Genomic DNA, 16,709 nt, shown 5'->3' with positions numbered 1-16,709 from the left:
CTTAGAGCAATGTGTTGGGATATGTTATCTCATCCATTTGTGTTTACTCAAAATAGATGCAAAGTAGTAGAACAAACTGAAATCTGTTTACAGTAAATTAGAGAGCAATACAAGTGATATCCCGTTTGGGACAATTGCTACATTGGTGAATGATAAGTGAAAAATGCCATAGATGCACTTTCAGCTCAAGATGAGAGAAGTAGCTTGAGTCCTCACTAAGGGGTAGTACACTCTTTTTTTTTTTTTTTTTTTTTGCTTTGTTTTGAAGATTTATTTATGTATTTGAAAGGCAGTGTTACAGAGAGGCAGAGGCAGAGGGAGTGAGGTCTTCCATCAGATGGTGCACTCCCCAGATGGCCACCACAGCCTGGGCTGGGACCATCCAAAGCCAGGATCCAGAAGCTTCCTCCAGGTCTCCCACGTGGGTGCAGGGACCCAAGGACTGCTTTCCCGGGCCATAGCAAGGAGCTGGATTGGAAAAGGAGCAGCCAAGACTCGAACCAGCACCCATATAGGATGCCAGCACTGCAGGTGGTGGCTTTACCTGCTATACCACAGTGCCAGCCCCAAAGATGTGGTACACATTCTTTAGCAGCTATAGATTCCTCTTCATTTGGGAATCATCCAATCATAAGTCATTCTCCTCACTCTTCCCTGCTAATATATGTGAGCACTGGAGCAGATAATCCATAACTCATTTATATATGATTTTGAAAATTATTAAATGAATTTTTCAGCAAATTGACCTTCTTAATTTAGTTTTGACTCAATCTTCAACATACACGCTTTTAAGAACAGGGAATATCTTGCTATCTCAAGATTTAGTTGTGAATTTACTTTTTTCTTATTTGCTATTGGAGTATTTTTGTTTTAAATAAATTTTATTATGTATATATATATAAGGCATATAATATAATGTTAATGGATACCTAAATATGCATTTTTAAAAGATTTATTTATTTATTTATTTAAAAGTCAGAGTTACACAGAGAGAAGGAGAAGCAGAGAGAGAGGTCTTCCATCTGCTGGTTCACTCCCAACTGGCCACAACGGCCAGAGCCATGCCATTCAGAAACCAGGAGCCAGGAGCTTCCTCCAGTTCTTCCCATGTGGGTGCAGGGGCTCAAGGACTTGAGCTATCTTCTACTGCTTTCCCAGGCCATAGCAGAGAGCTGGATCAGAAGTGGAGCAGCTGAGACTTGAACTGGTGCCCATATGGGATGCTGGCACTACAGGTGGCAGCTTTATCTGCTATGCCACAGCACTGACCCCTGATATATATGCATTTTTAAGGCTAACAAATTTCATGTATTTCATATGTACAGACTCAATGACAGAGTGATACTTTCTACACTACCCTCATTCCTGCCCACGATCCCACTCTTCTTCTTCCTCCATCTCCCATTCCCAATCTTATTTTTTACAGAGATCTATTTTAAGTTAACTGTATACTCATAAGATTAACCCTACACTAAGTAGAATTCAGTTCAACAAGTAGTATGAAGAAAAAAACACTGTTCCTCAACAGTCAAGACAAGGCTGTTAAAAATTATCAAATTTCAATGTTGCAATTTCACTCTCATAGATTACATTTTAGGTACACTATTAGTTACCACGGATCAGTGAAAACAGATGGTATTTGTCTTTTAGGGACCAGCTTATTTCACTAAGTATAATGTTTCCAGTTGCTTCCATTTTGTTGCAAACAATAGGATATTGGTTTTTTTAACCACTGTGTAGTATCCTATAGTGTATATACACCATAATTTCTTTATCCAGTCATCAGTTTATGGACATCTGGATTCATTCTATATCTTAGCTATTGTGAATTGAGTTGCAATAAACACGGAGGTTCAGATCACTCTTTCACATGCTGATTTATTTTCATTTGGGTAAATTCCTAGGAGCTGGATGGCTGGGTCATAAGGTAAAATGATTACTATAATAGAACAAATTAACATATTCATTAGGTGACATAGTTACCCATTTCCTACTCCTCTCCTACTCAACACAGATCCTGGATACATATCCTATTTTTAATTATTGATCTAATGTTTTGCATTAAATCATTTGACTTTTTCATCATATGTATTTTCTATTTTGTTTCCTTTCACCTACATCTCCCTAATTCATCCCTTGCTACAGTAATTCATATAGAAAATGAATAATATTGTGTTTCTTAGTACTTACTGAATATCTATAATATTGCCAGTTCTATATACTCAGTGAAGAGAAGTAGATAGGAATCCCCCTGGGCTGCTCCGAAAAACAAAAATGTTTCACATAATTATGTAAGGCAGATGTTGCAGAGACCATCTTCTCCTTAGAGATGTCAAATTTTGAATGAATCACCATAAACATCTTATACTCCATACTAGTTTCTGTAACTTAGTTTCTGTTTCTTAGTGCCACCAGTGTGGCTGCGCCTCTATAGCTATTTTCATTAGTCACAGTGAGTACAAATGTAAAAGCAAAGCCGCTTTCTCACTTTACCCTTAGATTTTACCTAAGATTTTCCTATTATCTTGCTGACTACCTCTCTGCTCCTGCCTCTGCTGCTAGTTTCCTCATTTTCCTCTTGCCCACTCAAAACTTTCTCTCCCGTATGCTTTAGCCTACACTCCTTTGTTCTCCAGCAAGAAGTCTCATCAAAACAAGCATATGCATGGAAAATGGGCTTATCTATGCATCCTTGTAAAACTAAAGCAAGTCTTTTCCTGCATTTAGTATTTGGATTTAGTATAATGGATTTTTCTTAGGATATGTATCTTTCCATACTGTCCTAATCGTAACAGTAAAGTGTGATGAATATTGACTTGAGATGCTGAAGCACAGAAAAAAGGTTTCTAACAGCCTGAAAGGGAAAATTTAATGAATGAATGAAGTTGTCCAGACATGCAGCAGGTTGGGGAAAAGTGGGGAGGCAGGACCTTCTAAGCAGAGGGACAAACATAAACAGATGTTCAAAGATGGGAAGTAGCCTGACATGTGGAGGAGCTTGTCAGTGATTTGGTGTTTCAATGCATGAGGTATAGGGTAACAGCAGTGTAGGCTGGAAGACAGAGGTCTGGGTAGTGGAGAACCTAGAGACTTATGTAAAGGAGCTTAAACCTGACCGCATATGCAACACAAAGCATTTGATGGGCTGAAGCATGGGAGACACAGTGGCATTTTTGTTGTGGTTTGATCAGCATGGCAGCCATAGGTATCTGTAATTCAAGACTGTTAGACTAGACAAGGTTCGGTTACCACCTAGTGCATGACCAGTTCAAAGAAGAAATTTGAGGTCTCAGTCAATAGTGATGTGCTGCCTGGAAGACTGACGCCAGTCTGCCTTTCCATTGCCCAGCACTGTGTGCGGTGAAGGTGAGACACCTTGGTGCAGTCGCCAGCTGACTCTCATGATTATTACTAATACTATTAATAATATTATATAATAATATATAATTATATAATATAATGTATTATATGATAATAATAATAATATTAAATGAGAGCAATTCCCTTCCACCCTGCTATGGAGTCCAGTAAAAGCTTTCTTGGAATATGAAAAACAAATGGTAAAAATCCAAAAACAATAAATAATGTTGGTGAAGATATGGGGAAAAGTCACCCTAATCCACTGTTGGTGGGAGTGTAAACTAGTACAACCATTATGAAAGACAGAATGGAGATGCCTCAGAAATCTGAAAATAGATCTTTCATATGACTCAGCCATCTCACACCTGAGAATTTACCACAAAGAAATGAAATCAGCATATGAAAGTGTTATTTATACCCTTATATTTATTACAGGTCAATTCATGATAGCTAAGATATGGGATCAACCCAGATGTCCATCAACTGATGAATAGACAAAGAAAATGTGATGTGTATATACACACACACACACACACACACATAGATACATACATACTATGGAATACTACTCAGCCATAAAAAGAATTAAATTCTGTCTTTCACAACAAAATGGATCCAACTGGAAACCATTATGCTTAGTGAAATAAGCCTGTCCTAAAAAGACAGATTTAATATGTTTTCTCTGGTATGTGATAGTTAATATAGAATACAAAAAAGTATAGGAAGAAAATGGACATCTTTATGATTTGATTACTATTTTTAGCCCTTGTTTATACTCTTTTGGACCTGTGGTCCTTCTGCTTTTTACTTGTTGAATATTATGGTTAGTGGGCATTAAGGCTATGATTATAGAGTGGACTGAATTTATGTTTTTCAAAACATTAAAAAAAAACAGGAGGCCGGCGCCGTGGCTCACTAGGCTAATCCTCCGCCTTGCGGCGCCGGCACACCGGGTTCTAGTCCCGGTCGGGGCGCCGGATTCTGTCCCGGTTGCCCCTCTTCCAGGCCAGCTCTCTGCTGTGGCCAGGGAGTGCAGTGGAGGATGGCCCAGGTGCTTGGGCCCTGCACCCCATGGGAGACCAGGGTAAGTACCTGGCTCCTGCCATCGGATCAGCGCGGTGCGCCGGCCGCAGCGCGCCGACCGCGGCGGCCATTGGAGGGTGAACCAACGGCAAAAGGAAGACCTTTCTCTCTGTCTCTCTCTCTCACTGTCCACTCTGCCTGTCAAATAAATAAATAAATAAATAAAAATTAAAAAAAAAAACAGGAAGGGTAGAGGGGAATTGAGGGAGGGAAAGAGCGAGGAAGGGAGGTATGATTATCTTTTCTATTTTTTATTTTTATTTTATTTAGTTTAAGGAATACAAATTCATGTATTTAATATATACAGATTTAGGGACATGATTCTTCTTCCCCCCAACTCCCTCCTACCCATACTTTCGCTTTTTTCCTTCTCTAGTATGGTTATCTTCTTAGAATAGGACCTATGAAGTATGTTAAATATGTTCTTTTTATTAATAAAAATTAAAAATAAATCTATAATCTCATTTTGCTAAAGAAAAAGCAGTGGAATTTTAAGAATTTGTATTTTCATAGTTGTGTTTTAGGGATCAAACTATTTCTTCCTGAGAAGTTATTACTATAGGCAAACGGTGCAGGGATGTATAAAGTATGTTTTCTTTCTCTTATAGTGTCTGTCTGAATTGGACAGCATCCTGTTTCCAAATTATATAAGAATGAGGAAATTTTGGTCTTTTCCTAATGGGAAGTGTGGGGAATACTGAAAACCTAAGTAACAGTAAAGGTTTCTTGTTAGGTTTGTGATCAGTTTTAGAGAAGTTATGTTTCTTCACGACAATTTAAATACATCAAGTACATAGATTCCTGGAGAATCATGGATAAAACCTAGAATTGATTATGGACAATATCCTCAAAAGACCAATTCTACTTTGTGAAACCTGCCTACGATTAATTCATTGTATCCTACTTCACCTGGCATTCTGAGTTAAACTTTCTGTCAATCTGAGTTATAATTTTGGGTGCCGCAATGTCTCCGTCTAAGCCTTAGCTCATTTCTCTGATTTCTTTTCCCCTACATCATAAAATAGAATGGAATGACTTTGTTTCATGGAGTAGGTAAGCATAGCCTTCAATCATATACTATTATTTTCTAGTCAGGCATATTTGTTGGGGGCAGGGGTGGTTAATTAATGACACTATACCTTAGTTGTCTCATCTGTAAGATGCAGATAGCCTGTCATTTCTCAGAGTAGCTATGAAGATTCATTGTAATAGATCTACAGATTTAGCACAGTGTCTGGCACATAGGTGTACAAATAGTGACAGACACTGGTAATGATATCCACATATGAGTTTGATGCAACACCAGTGCCACTGCTGTCTTATGTTTGTGTGTGTATATATGTATAATTTTTGTATAAAACTGAAGCCTAACTTGTCTGTCATTTGACCTGGAGATTATAACACCAGTGAGACGCTATCCCATATCTGAGGAATTGAGTTTGAGTCCCAGCTCTGTTCCCAATTCCAGCTTCCTGCTAATGCATACCAAGGAGGCAGTAAGTGATAGTTCAAGTATTTGGGTCTCTGCCAGCCATGGAGGAGACCCCAGTTGAGTTCCTGGCTCTCTGTTTCAGCCTGGCTCAGTTCCAGCTCATGCAGGCATTTGGGACTTGAATCAACAAATAGAAGATATTCTCTCTCTCTCTCTCTCTCTCTCTTCCCTTCTCTCAAGTATAAAATTAAAAAAAAACAAAAACAAAAACAACTTAAGCCTAAAATAAATGAAGGGAGCTTCCTGTGATCCTCATTCTCATGTATACATTCCATCTACACATAATAGGCCAATGAGTCTAGAGGTCCTTTAAGGATAAACAGTCTTCCTATTAAATATCAGTGATGAGATTAATATAACTGGATGGATAGTTTTTCTCAAAGACCAACAAGAAAAGGGAAAATTCCAATTCAGTTTGATACCAGCCTTGTAATCTGAGGCAGGAAGTTGGAACAATACACTGAACCAATGAAAGCGACAAATACGCTGCACCACCATATGGGACTTCAATTTGCAGACTGTGTTCAGATACTGCTACTCAGTCTCCTTAACCCCTTGTAGTAATTCTGCCTTGTAGGAGACAAATTCACCCACTCTCTAAAAGAACCTGGAGAAACCTCCCCCCACCACACACACACTTATGCCTCCAAATCATAAATGTTATGTGTTCCCAAAGAGTTTCACATTTCCAACAGTAAAGAGTTGCTGATGTAGTCTAAAAGAGAACTGCCCAGGGACTGTGGCATTTAAAAGTCAATGCTAAGTGATGAAGTTTTAAAGAAAGATCCAGGGGCCGTTGCCAAAATTTCTATTTTATATTGCCTTTGGAATTGCTTTCAATTCCATCTCACTTGAATCTCTGTATGGTAAAGATTCCTAGGTTGCTATGGAAAATATGTGCTTAAGCTGACTGCTATGGTAACTAGTCACATATGGTGGAGAAGCATCACATGACACGGGATTTGCATAACTAATTTGAGCTTTTAGTGAACAGTGCAATCTGTGCATAGGAGGCTAAGCAATCTGAGGATTTTTAAATTATTTTGCACACAAATGTAATAAGTACTACTCTGACTCCTCTGTGGTTTCAGGCATTTGTCCACATAGAGTATGACTATATAGGTATGGCATTATGTGTGAATGTATTTGTGAGTTCTAAAAGTTGCATCAGTCTTATTATTTTATAGTTACATTCCACTTATCTGGAGTCCCAAATCTTAAGCATCTTTTTCACAACATGAGAAACATTTAATTAAATTATATTGGTTTGTCACTATTTGATTTATTTCAACTGAGTTTAATATTTATTTAAGGTGTTACTGGGTCATGCTGAATCATGTTTGCATGGATCATGCTGTTTCTGTTTGATGCCTGAAATGCTTTTATCTATACCTTAACTTATAAAAGTGTTTGATGCATGGAAGATAGAGAATCACTGTGGAGATATAAATATGCTCAGTTCTGATGTCATTTTCTCCAGCAGCATTCCATAACACCCTTTCCTTGGCCAAGTTAAGTTCCCTGCTTTCTCTATTTTCCTGTGTTACTCTGTTCATAGCTCAAGTATAAAAGGTCTACCATTTTTTTTTAAACTGAGTGTTTAAAAAAATCTGTTTCTCCTATTAGATTCTGAGATTCCCTAAAAGCAGGATTCTGTGTCTTATACAAATTTATATATATCCATGGCCTGGCATGGTTCCTATCAGAAAGTTGGCATGCTGTGTGTATATTTGTTGAATGAATAAATGAATGAATGAGTGGTAAGCAACATTATTTAAAATCTCCTGTTTTTTCTTCTTTGTTATAACCTCTGTCTTCCTTATAAATATAGTATGAGACTAGGTATATGAACTTATTTTCTTTATCATTAGCACCTTCATCCTAATGTTATTTTATTTTCCCATAGTCTTCTACATCATAGGATGAAAAAGACTGAATAAAATGCCATTTTCTTCCTTCTCTAGCACCCTAATATCTGAAGAGCATTGTCACTATGTTGAACACAGAATGCACCTGCCCTCACATGAGGTCCTTTTCATACTTGCCCCAAGTGCCCACAGGTACAGCTCAGGGAGAATTGGAGAAGCCTTTTTTTCCTCTCTTTTTCACTCTTTCACATGGATACCTATGCATAGACACACATACACCTCACAAATCAGATGGTGGTTGAATCAGAATCAACAGAGTCCAAGGAATGAGGTAAAGATTGGAAGATAGCAGGCAAGGCAACCTTTTTTAAATTGTTACTTTAATAAAATAAGCTTATTTTGAGATAACTATAGAATCACATGGATTTGGCAGAAATAAGACAGATCCTGCATACACTTTTCCAGGTTTCCCACAATGGTAACATTTTTCATAACTGTAGTGCAACATTAAGATAAAAATACTGACATTGGTGATCAAGATAACATTTTCATCACCACAAGAATCCCACATGTTACCCTTTCATAGCCACACCCCCTCTCTACACTCACTCCCTCCATATGTCTTAGGAGCTACTAATCTGTTCTCCATTTCCTTAATTTTATCATTTAAGAAGCGTTATAAAGTGAAATAATACCTTTAGAATTTTTTAAACTCAATGTAATACTCAAGTTTGAGCCAAGTTTTTGTGTGTATCAATAGTTTATTCCTTTTTTTATTGCTGATCAGGTTGTTATGGACATGCTATAGGTAAATTTTTCACTCAGGATATTAAGTTTCTTTCTGGTTTCAGTTATTATAAATAAAATTATTTGGGTATAAATTTTTATTTCTCTAGAAAATATGTCTAAGAGGGAAACTTCTAGGTTGTATAGTAGTTGAATGTACTGTCTTGAAGGAAATCTGCACACAGTTCTCTAGTTTTTTGTATCATTTTATGTTCCTACTGGCAATGTGAGTGATTCAATTTCTTTATATCCTAAATAGCATTTGGTGTTGTGACTGTTTTTACTCTAACCATTTTGTGTGTAATAATATCTCATTGTGATTTAAATTTACATTTCCATAATGTATAATTACTGTTGCTATGTAAGTCTTCAAATCTAGTAGAAAATAATGAACATCTTTTCACATGTCTATTTTGCAATCTGCATATTCTCTTTAATTAAAGTCTTCATGTGTTTTACCTATTCCCTAATTGATTTTTGTCCTAATTATTGAGTTTTGAGAGTTGCTTGTATAGTCTAGAAACCAACCCTTGTTAAATAAGTGCCTTACATGTATTTTCTCCCATTTTGTAATTTTTCTTTCCATTTTTATAACATGATCTTTTTGGGCCGGCGCTGCAGTGTAGAAGGTTAAGCCTCCACCTGCAGTGCCGAGATCCCCTATAGATGCTTGTTCAAATCCCAGCTGCTCTACTTCTAGTCCAGCTCCCTGCTAATGTGCCTGGGAAAGTGATGGAATATGGCCTAAGTTCTTGGGACACTGCACCTACATGGGAGTCTCAGAAGAAACTTCTGGCTCCTGGCTTTAGCTTGTACCAATCCCAGGCCATTGAAGCCATTTGGGGAATGAATCAGGGGATGGAAGTTATTTATCTCACACTCTCTCCTTGTCTCCTTTTCTTTATCTCTGCATTTCAAATAAGTAAATAAATCTTTTTAAAAATGACATAAAAATGATCTTTTACAGGGTAAGTATTTTTAATATTTTTGCAATCTAATTTATCAGGTTTTCCTTTTATGGATCATCCACAATGTATATTGAGTTAATTTTTGTAAAATGAAATTTAAGTTAAAGTTAATTTTTTTGCTAATGGGTACTTAATTGCTCCAGCCTAATTTTTTGAAAAGGTTGTTATTCCTGTTTGAATCACTTTTGTAACTTTGTAAAAAATCATTTGGGCAGATTTTTTCATTCATTTTATGTATCTATCCTGCTCTTAATACCTCCTAATTTTAGTTACTGTAGTTTTCCAATGGTTCTTTTTCAAAATTGCTTAAAATATTCTAATGCCTTTATTTTTTCAGACAAATTTTTGAATAGTCTTGTATGTATCTACCAAACAAGTTTCTGAGAATTTAATAGTTATTATGTTAAACATGTATATTAACCTGGGCAGAATATATACTTTACCATGTGAGTCTTTCAATCTATGATAATGTATAGTTATTCATTTAGAATGATATCTTTTATCAATACTTTGTAATTTTTGGTGCACAATGCTTATCTAGAATTATACCTGAGTAAATCAATTTTTTAGCAATTGTAAATAGTTGTATTTTTGATTTTGTTGTCCATATGCTGATTGCTAATATATAGAAACAGGAATAATTACGTATGCTTACCTTGTATGATGTGACTCTGCTCAATTTATTTGTTCTGAGCTTTTTCTTCTTTTTTGAGCTTTCCTTTTTTTTCTCCTTCTATTTTCTTTTGCAGGCATTTGGAGGGTGAACCAGCAGATGGAATTATCTCTCTATTTCTCTTCTCTGTCACTCTGCCTTTCAAATAAATAAATGTCTTCAATGAAAATTAAAATATATGCATTTAATGCTTTATATTTTACCTTTAAGATGTTTTTAATGTGCTCTATAAATTTCGACATACTGTGTTTTTATTTTACATTTGCTGCAATGAATTTTTTTTATAGAGCAGACAGTAAAATTTTATTCTATAGTTTCAGATCACACATTGCAACTAGCTTTTAAGAAACAACCACTTATGTAGCATTTAATATAGTATCAAACGAAAATAGACACAATTATCTGAAAAAGTTATTAAAATCTCCACCCTTTTTGTAGATACATATTTGTATGAGACTGGATTTTGTTCATATACTTCAATGAAAACAACATATTGGAACAGATTGGATGCTGAAGTAGATAGAATAATCTGGACATAATGTATCTATTAAGCCAGTAGTTTAAAATATTTTTAAAAAGTAAAACAATATTACTCCTCTATTTATTGTTACAAAATATGCATATTCATTCAAATATACCACTTATACAACATGTTAGGCTTACTGCTTTTATTTATTTTTAAAATGTATTTATTTATTTGAAAGGCAGAGAGACATAGTTACGGACAAAGAGCTTGTTAGTTCACTCCCCATGTCACCCATATCAACCAGGGCTGGGCAGGGCAGAACCCAAAACACAGGAGCCAATCTGGGTTTCCCACATATGTGGCAGAGACCCAGGTATTTGAATTATCATCTGCTTCCACCCAGAGAGCACATTAGCAGAAGCTATAATCAGTAGCAGAGCCAAAAAATGAACCCAGGCATTCAAATATGGGATGCAAGTGTTGCAAGCAGTTTAACTGCTATACCAGACTTCCATCCTTACTTTTATTTTTAAATGAATTAAATCTTAAATTTTCTTGAGTTTCTAGTATAGTAAACAATAATAAATTTGATTCAAATACACCAAAGTTTTGTAGAGTCATCAATAAGTCTTAGGAGTAAAAAGGGATCATTTTCTCTGATATTTTAAACTATTTATCTAAATGTAAATTACATATACCAAAATCAAGATAATTTTAAGAAATTAAAAGAAACCTATTATTGTAGATATGGGTTAACTGGTATGGGATATCTGAGTTCTCGGGAAGAAGAGCAATATAGTGTAATGGACAATGTAAAGGAAGAAAAAAGAAAGGGAAATAAAATTTATTAAAAATTGACTATGTGTCAGACATCATGCTAGGTTCCACAGAATATCCCATTTCTCACAACTCTGTGAAGGAAACAGTGATCATCGACACAGTTCATTGAATGTCTGCTATGTACTTAATGATTAGATATAAAAGCAGATGGATGGTAAACAACATCTCGTTCAAGCCACATACAGTGCAGAATCTCTGAAGAATAATACACAAACTCTAATTTTCTAAGGAATCAGACTATAAAATATTTTCCCTAAGCTTGCATGGATAATAAGTGGTAAAATCATAATAAGTGTCAAAAAGCACTCTCTATGCACTATCAGACAGTCTTGTTGAGCTAAGTATTACTCCCATTTCACAGAGAAGATGAAGATCAAAGAGGTTAAAATAACTTCCCTAAGGTCTGATTGTGTCTTAGTGGCAGAACCCCTACCATGTCACACTGCCTCTGAAGTAGTCCCTTCCTTCCTTCCTTCCTTCCTTCCTTCCTTCCTTCCTTCCTTCCTTCCTTCCTTCCTTTTCTCCAAGAGAATTCATTTCCCCAAAAGAAACCTTTTATTTAAGGGATACAAATTTCATAAGTACAACTTTAGGAATATATTGATTCTTCCCACCATACCTGCCCTCACAATCGTACTCCCACCCCTCCCCCTCCTCTCTCTTCCATTTCCAGTCCCATTCTCCATTAATATTCATTTTCAATTAACTTTATACACAGAAGAACAACTCTGTAGTTAGTAAAGTTTTCAATAATTTGCACACACAAAAACACAGACACACACACACAAAACTGTTTGAGAAAAGTTTCATAGTTAACTTGCATAATACAACTCACTGAGGACAGAGGTCCTGCATGGGAAGTTAGTGCACAGTGACTCCTGTTAATTTAACAATGAACACTCTTTTATATGATGTCAGCGACCACCCAAGGCTCTTTTTTATTTTTAATAATTTTTTATTTATGTAAGATGAACAAATTTCATATATACATATTTAGGAGCATAGTGATACTTCCCACTTTACCCTCTGTCATGCCCATACTCCCACCCTTCCTTTCTTATTCTTTAATTTTATAATGACATACTATTGCTTCATTTTATGATCATAAGCTTAACCCTCCACTAAGTAAAGACATCACCACATAGTAAGAAGGAAAAAAAAAAAAAAAACACTGTTTCTCAACAGTAGAGAAAAGGGCTATAATAGTGATCAAATCTCAAAATGTCAATTTTATTCCCATTTTGTTGTAAAAGACAGGATTTCATTCCTTTTTATGGCTATTTAGCATTCCATAGTGTATATATACAATATTTTCTTTATCCAGTAATTGGTTGATAGACATTTGGATTGACTCCATATCTTAGCTATTGTGAATTGAGCTTCAATAAACAGGGGGGTACAGAAAACTCTTCCATATGCTGATTTCATTTCCTTTGGGTAAATTCCAAGGAGTGGGAGGGCTGGGTCTTATGGTAGGTCTATATTCAGATTTTATTTTTTGTTTTCTTTTTTTTTAACTTTTATTTAATGAATATAAATTTCCAAAGTACAGCTTATGGATTACAATGGCTTCCCCCCCCCCCATAACTTCCCTCCCACCTGCAACCCTCCCCTTTCCTGCTCTCTCTCCTCTTCCATTCACATCAAGATTTATTTTCAATTCTCTTTATATACAGAATATCAGTTTAGTATATATTAAGTAAAGATTTCAACAGTTTGTACCCACATGGAAACACAAAGTGTGATTCCATGTCTTAGCTATTGTGAATTGAGCTGCAATAAACATGGAGGAGGTACAAATAAGTATTTCATATGCTGATTTCATTTCACTTGGATAAATTCCCGGGAGTGGGTTGGCTGGGTCATATGGTAGGTCTATATTCAAGTTTCTGAGGTATCTCCATACTGTCTTCCATAGTGGCTTCACCAGTTTACATTCCCCACCAACAGTGGATTAGGGCACCTTTTTCCTCACATCCTCACCAGCATTTGTTTTTTGTTGATTTCTGTATGAAGGCCTTCCTAACTGGGGTGAGGTGAAACCCTAATGGTTTTGATTTGTATTTCCCTGATGGCTAGTGATCCTGAGCATTTTTTTCATGTGTCTGTTGGACATTTGGGTTTCCTATTTTGAAAATGTCTAAATCTTTTGCCCTTTTATTTTTTTAATTTTTTTAATTTTATTTATTTTTGACAGGCAGAGTTAGACAGTGAGAGAGAGAGACAGAGTTATAGACCCTGAGAGAGAAACAGAGAGAAAGGTCTTCCTTCCATTGATTCACTCCCCTAATGGCCGCCACGGCTGGTGCTGAACCAATCCGAAGCCAGGAACCAGGTGCTTCATCTCAGTCTCCCATGTGGGTACAGGGACCCAAGCACTAGGGCCATCCTCCACTGCCCTCCTGGGCCACAGCAGAGAGCTGGACTGAAGAGGGGCAACCAGGACTAGTACCCAGCGCCCCAACCAGGGCTAGAACCCAGGGTGTTGGTGTGCCAGCCGTTTTGCCCATTTCTTAACTGGATTATTTGCTTTGTTGTTGTGGAGTTTCATGATCTCTTTATCAGTTGCATAGTTTGCAAATAATTTCCCCTATTCTGTTAGTTGCCTCTTCACTTTCCTGAGTGTTTCTTTTGCAATGCAGAAGCTTCTCAATTGAATGTAATCCCATTTGTTAATTTTGGCTTTGACTGCCTCTCACTCTGTGGTCTTTTCCAAGAAATCTTTTCCTGAGCCAATATCTTTCAGGGTTTCCCCAATGTTCTCTAGTAATTTAATAATGTAGAGTCATAGATTTAGATATTTTATCCAATTTGAATGGATTTTTGTATAAGGTATAAAGTAGGGGTCTTGCTTCATACTTATGCATGTGAAAATCCAGTTTACCAAGAAACATTTGTTGAAGAGACTGTCCTTGCTCCTGGGATTGGTTTTAGCCCCTTTATTAAATATAAGTTGGTTCTGGATGCTTGGATTGATTTCTGGCAATTCTATTCTACTCCACTGATCTATCCATCTGTTTCTTTTATGAGTACCAGGCTGTAGTATGACTTGAAATCTAGTATTGCGATGCCTCAGGCTTTGTTTTTGTTATATAAGATTGCTTTAGCTATTCTGGGTCTCTTGTGTTTCCGTATGTATTTCAGCATCATTTTTTTCTATATCTGAGAATAATGTCTTTGGCATTTTGATTGGTATCATAGTGAATTTGTAAATTAATTCCAAAGAATGGACATTTTGATAATATTGACTTTTCTGATCCATGAACATGTAATATTTTTACATTTTTGTATCTTCTTCTACTTATTTCTATAATGTTTTGTAATTCTCATCATAGAGATCTTTGACATCTTTAGTTAGATTTATTCTCAGGTATTTGATTTTTTGGTGGCCATTATGAATGGGATTGATCTTAGATGTTCATTCTCAGTCATGGCAATATCTGTGTATACAAAGGCTATTGATTTTACCAAACTCTTCTGTGAGTTCCAATAGTCTCTTACTGGAGTCTTTTGGATATTCTCTTTATAGAAACATGTCATCTGCAAATAGGTATAGTTTGACTTCCTCTTTTCCAATTTGTATCCCTTAGATTTCTTTTTCTTGCCTAATGGTCTGGCTAAAACTTCCAGTACTATATTGAAAAGTAGTGCTGATAGTCCCAAATGGACAAATATCATATGTTCTCCCTAATCGGTGACAACTAACTGAGCACCTAAAAGAAAAACTGTTGAAGTAAAATGGACACTATGAGAAACAATGACTTGATCAGCCCTTGTCCTGACTGTTGAGGAATAACTTACTATATTATTCCTTTTAGTATTTTTTTGTTCTATTAATATCATTGGTTGAACTCTTAAATTAACACACAATTATTCTTAGGCATTTAAAATTAACTGAAAAGAGATCTCTGTTAAATATATGAGTGGGAATAAGAGAGGGAAGAGATGTAAAGTTCGGTACATGCTCACTCAGACTTACCCCTAATGGTAGAGCTAGAAACGTACCAGGGGATTCCAATTCAGTCCCATCAAGGTGGCATGTACCAATACCATATTACTAGTCAAAGTGATCAGTTTCAGTTCATAATTGATCATAATGATAGGATTAAGTGTCAAAGGGATCACATAAACAAGAATAGTGTCTGCTAATGCTAACTGATAGAATTAAAAAGGAGAGAACAATCCAACATGGGAAGCGGGTTATACAGCAGACCCATAGAATGGCAGATGCCCTAAACAGCACTCTGGCCTCAGAATCAGCCCTTAAGGCATTCAGATCTGGCTAAAAAGCCCATGAGAGTATTTTAGGCATAGAAAGCCAAGACACTGTGGCAAAAAAAAAAAAATGACCTAAATGAAAGATCTCTGTGAGTGACATCCCAGTGGAAAGTATGGGCCATCAAAGAAGGAGGTACCTTTCTCTGAAGGGAGGAGAGAACTTCCATTTTGACTATGGCCTTGTCTAAATAAGATCAGAGTTGGTGCACTCAAGAGACTCCCACAGCCTTGGCAACTCATGACAAGAGCCTCGGGTGATTATTGACATAAAAAAAGTGTAAATTATTAAATCAGTAACAGGAGTCACTGTGCATTACTCCCCATTAGGATCTCTGTCCTTAATGTGTTGTACTATGTTAATTAAGGGTAAAACTACTACTAAAGCAGTACTTTGTGAGTCTGTGTGGGTACAAACTGTTGAAATCTTTACTTAGTAAATACTAAATAGATCTTCTGTATATAAAGTTAATTGAAAATTAATCTTGATGAAGAATGGGATGGGAGAGGGAGAGGGAGATGGAATTGTTGTGGGTGGGAGGGAGGTTATGGGGGGGGAAGCCACTATAATTCAAAAGTTGTACTTTGGAAATTTATATTTATTAAATCAAAGTTGAAAAAAAAGAAAGAAAGAAAAATACTGCTGAGAGTGGGCACCCTTGTCTGTTTCCAGATACAGTGGCAATGATTCAAATTTTTGCCCACTCAGTAGGACACTGGCTGTGGGTTTGTCATATTTTTATTATGTTAAGAAATGTTCTTTCTATTCTCAATTTGCTTAAGGTTTTCATCATGAAGGGTTTTGTGTTTTTTCAAATGCTTTCTTTGCATCAATTGAGATAATGAAATGGTTTCTGTTCTTCAGTTTGTTAAAGTGATGCATCACATTGATTGATGC

The 16,709-nt window shown here is 36.2% G+C and overlaps 1 protein-coding gene across 9 annotated transcripts in view; it reads left to right on the top strand.

The window, feature by feature from the left end:
- Nucleotides 1–16,709, top strand: part of DLG2 (discs large MAGUK scaffold protein 2) — a 2,253,656-nt gene that overhangs the window by 834,364 nt on the left and 1,402,583 nt on the right. The gene's annotated exons all lie outside the window — the stretch shown is intronic.

The sequence above is a fragment of the Oryctolagus cuniculus genome, chromosome 1 (genome assembly GCF_051225735.1).
Source record: "Oryctolagus cuniculus isolate XC-2025 breed Fujian yellow rabbit chromosome 1, ASM5122573v1, whole genome shotgun sequence".
NCBI classification, from domain to species: Eukaryota; Metazoa; Chordata; class Mammalia; order Lagomorpha; family Leporidae; genus Oryctolagus; species Oryctolagus cuniculus.
The sequence above is the reverse complement of the archived record's forward strand: the minus strand, read 5'-3'. Positions and strand labels throughout refer to the sequence as shown.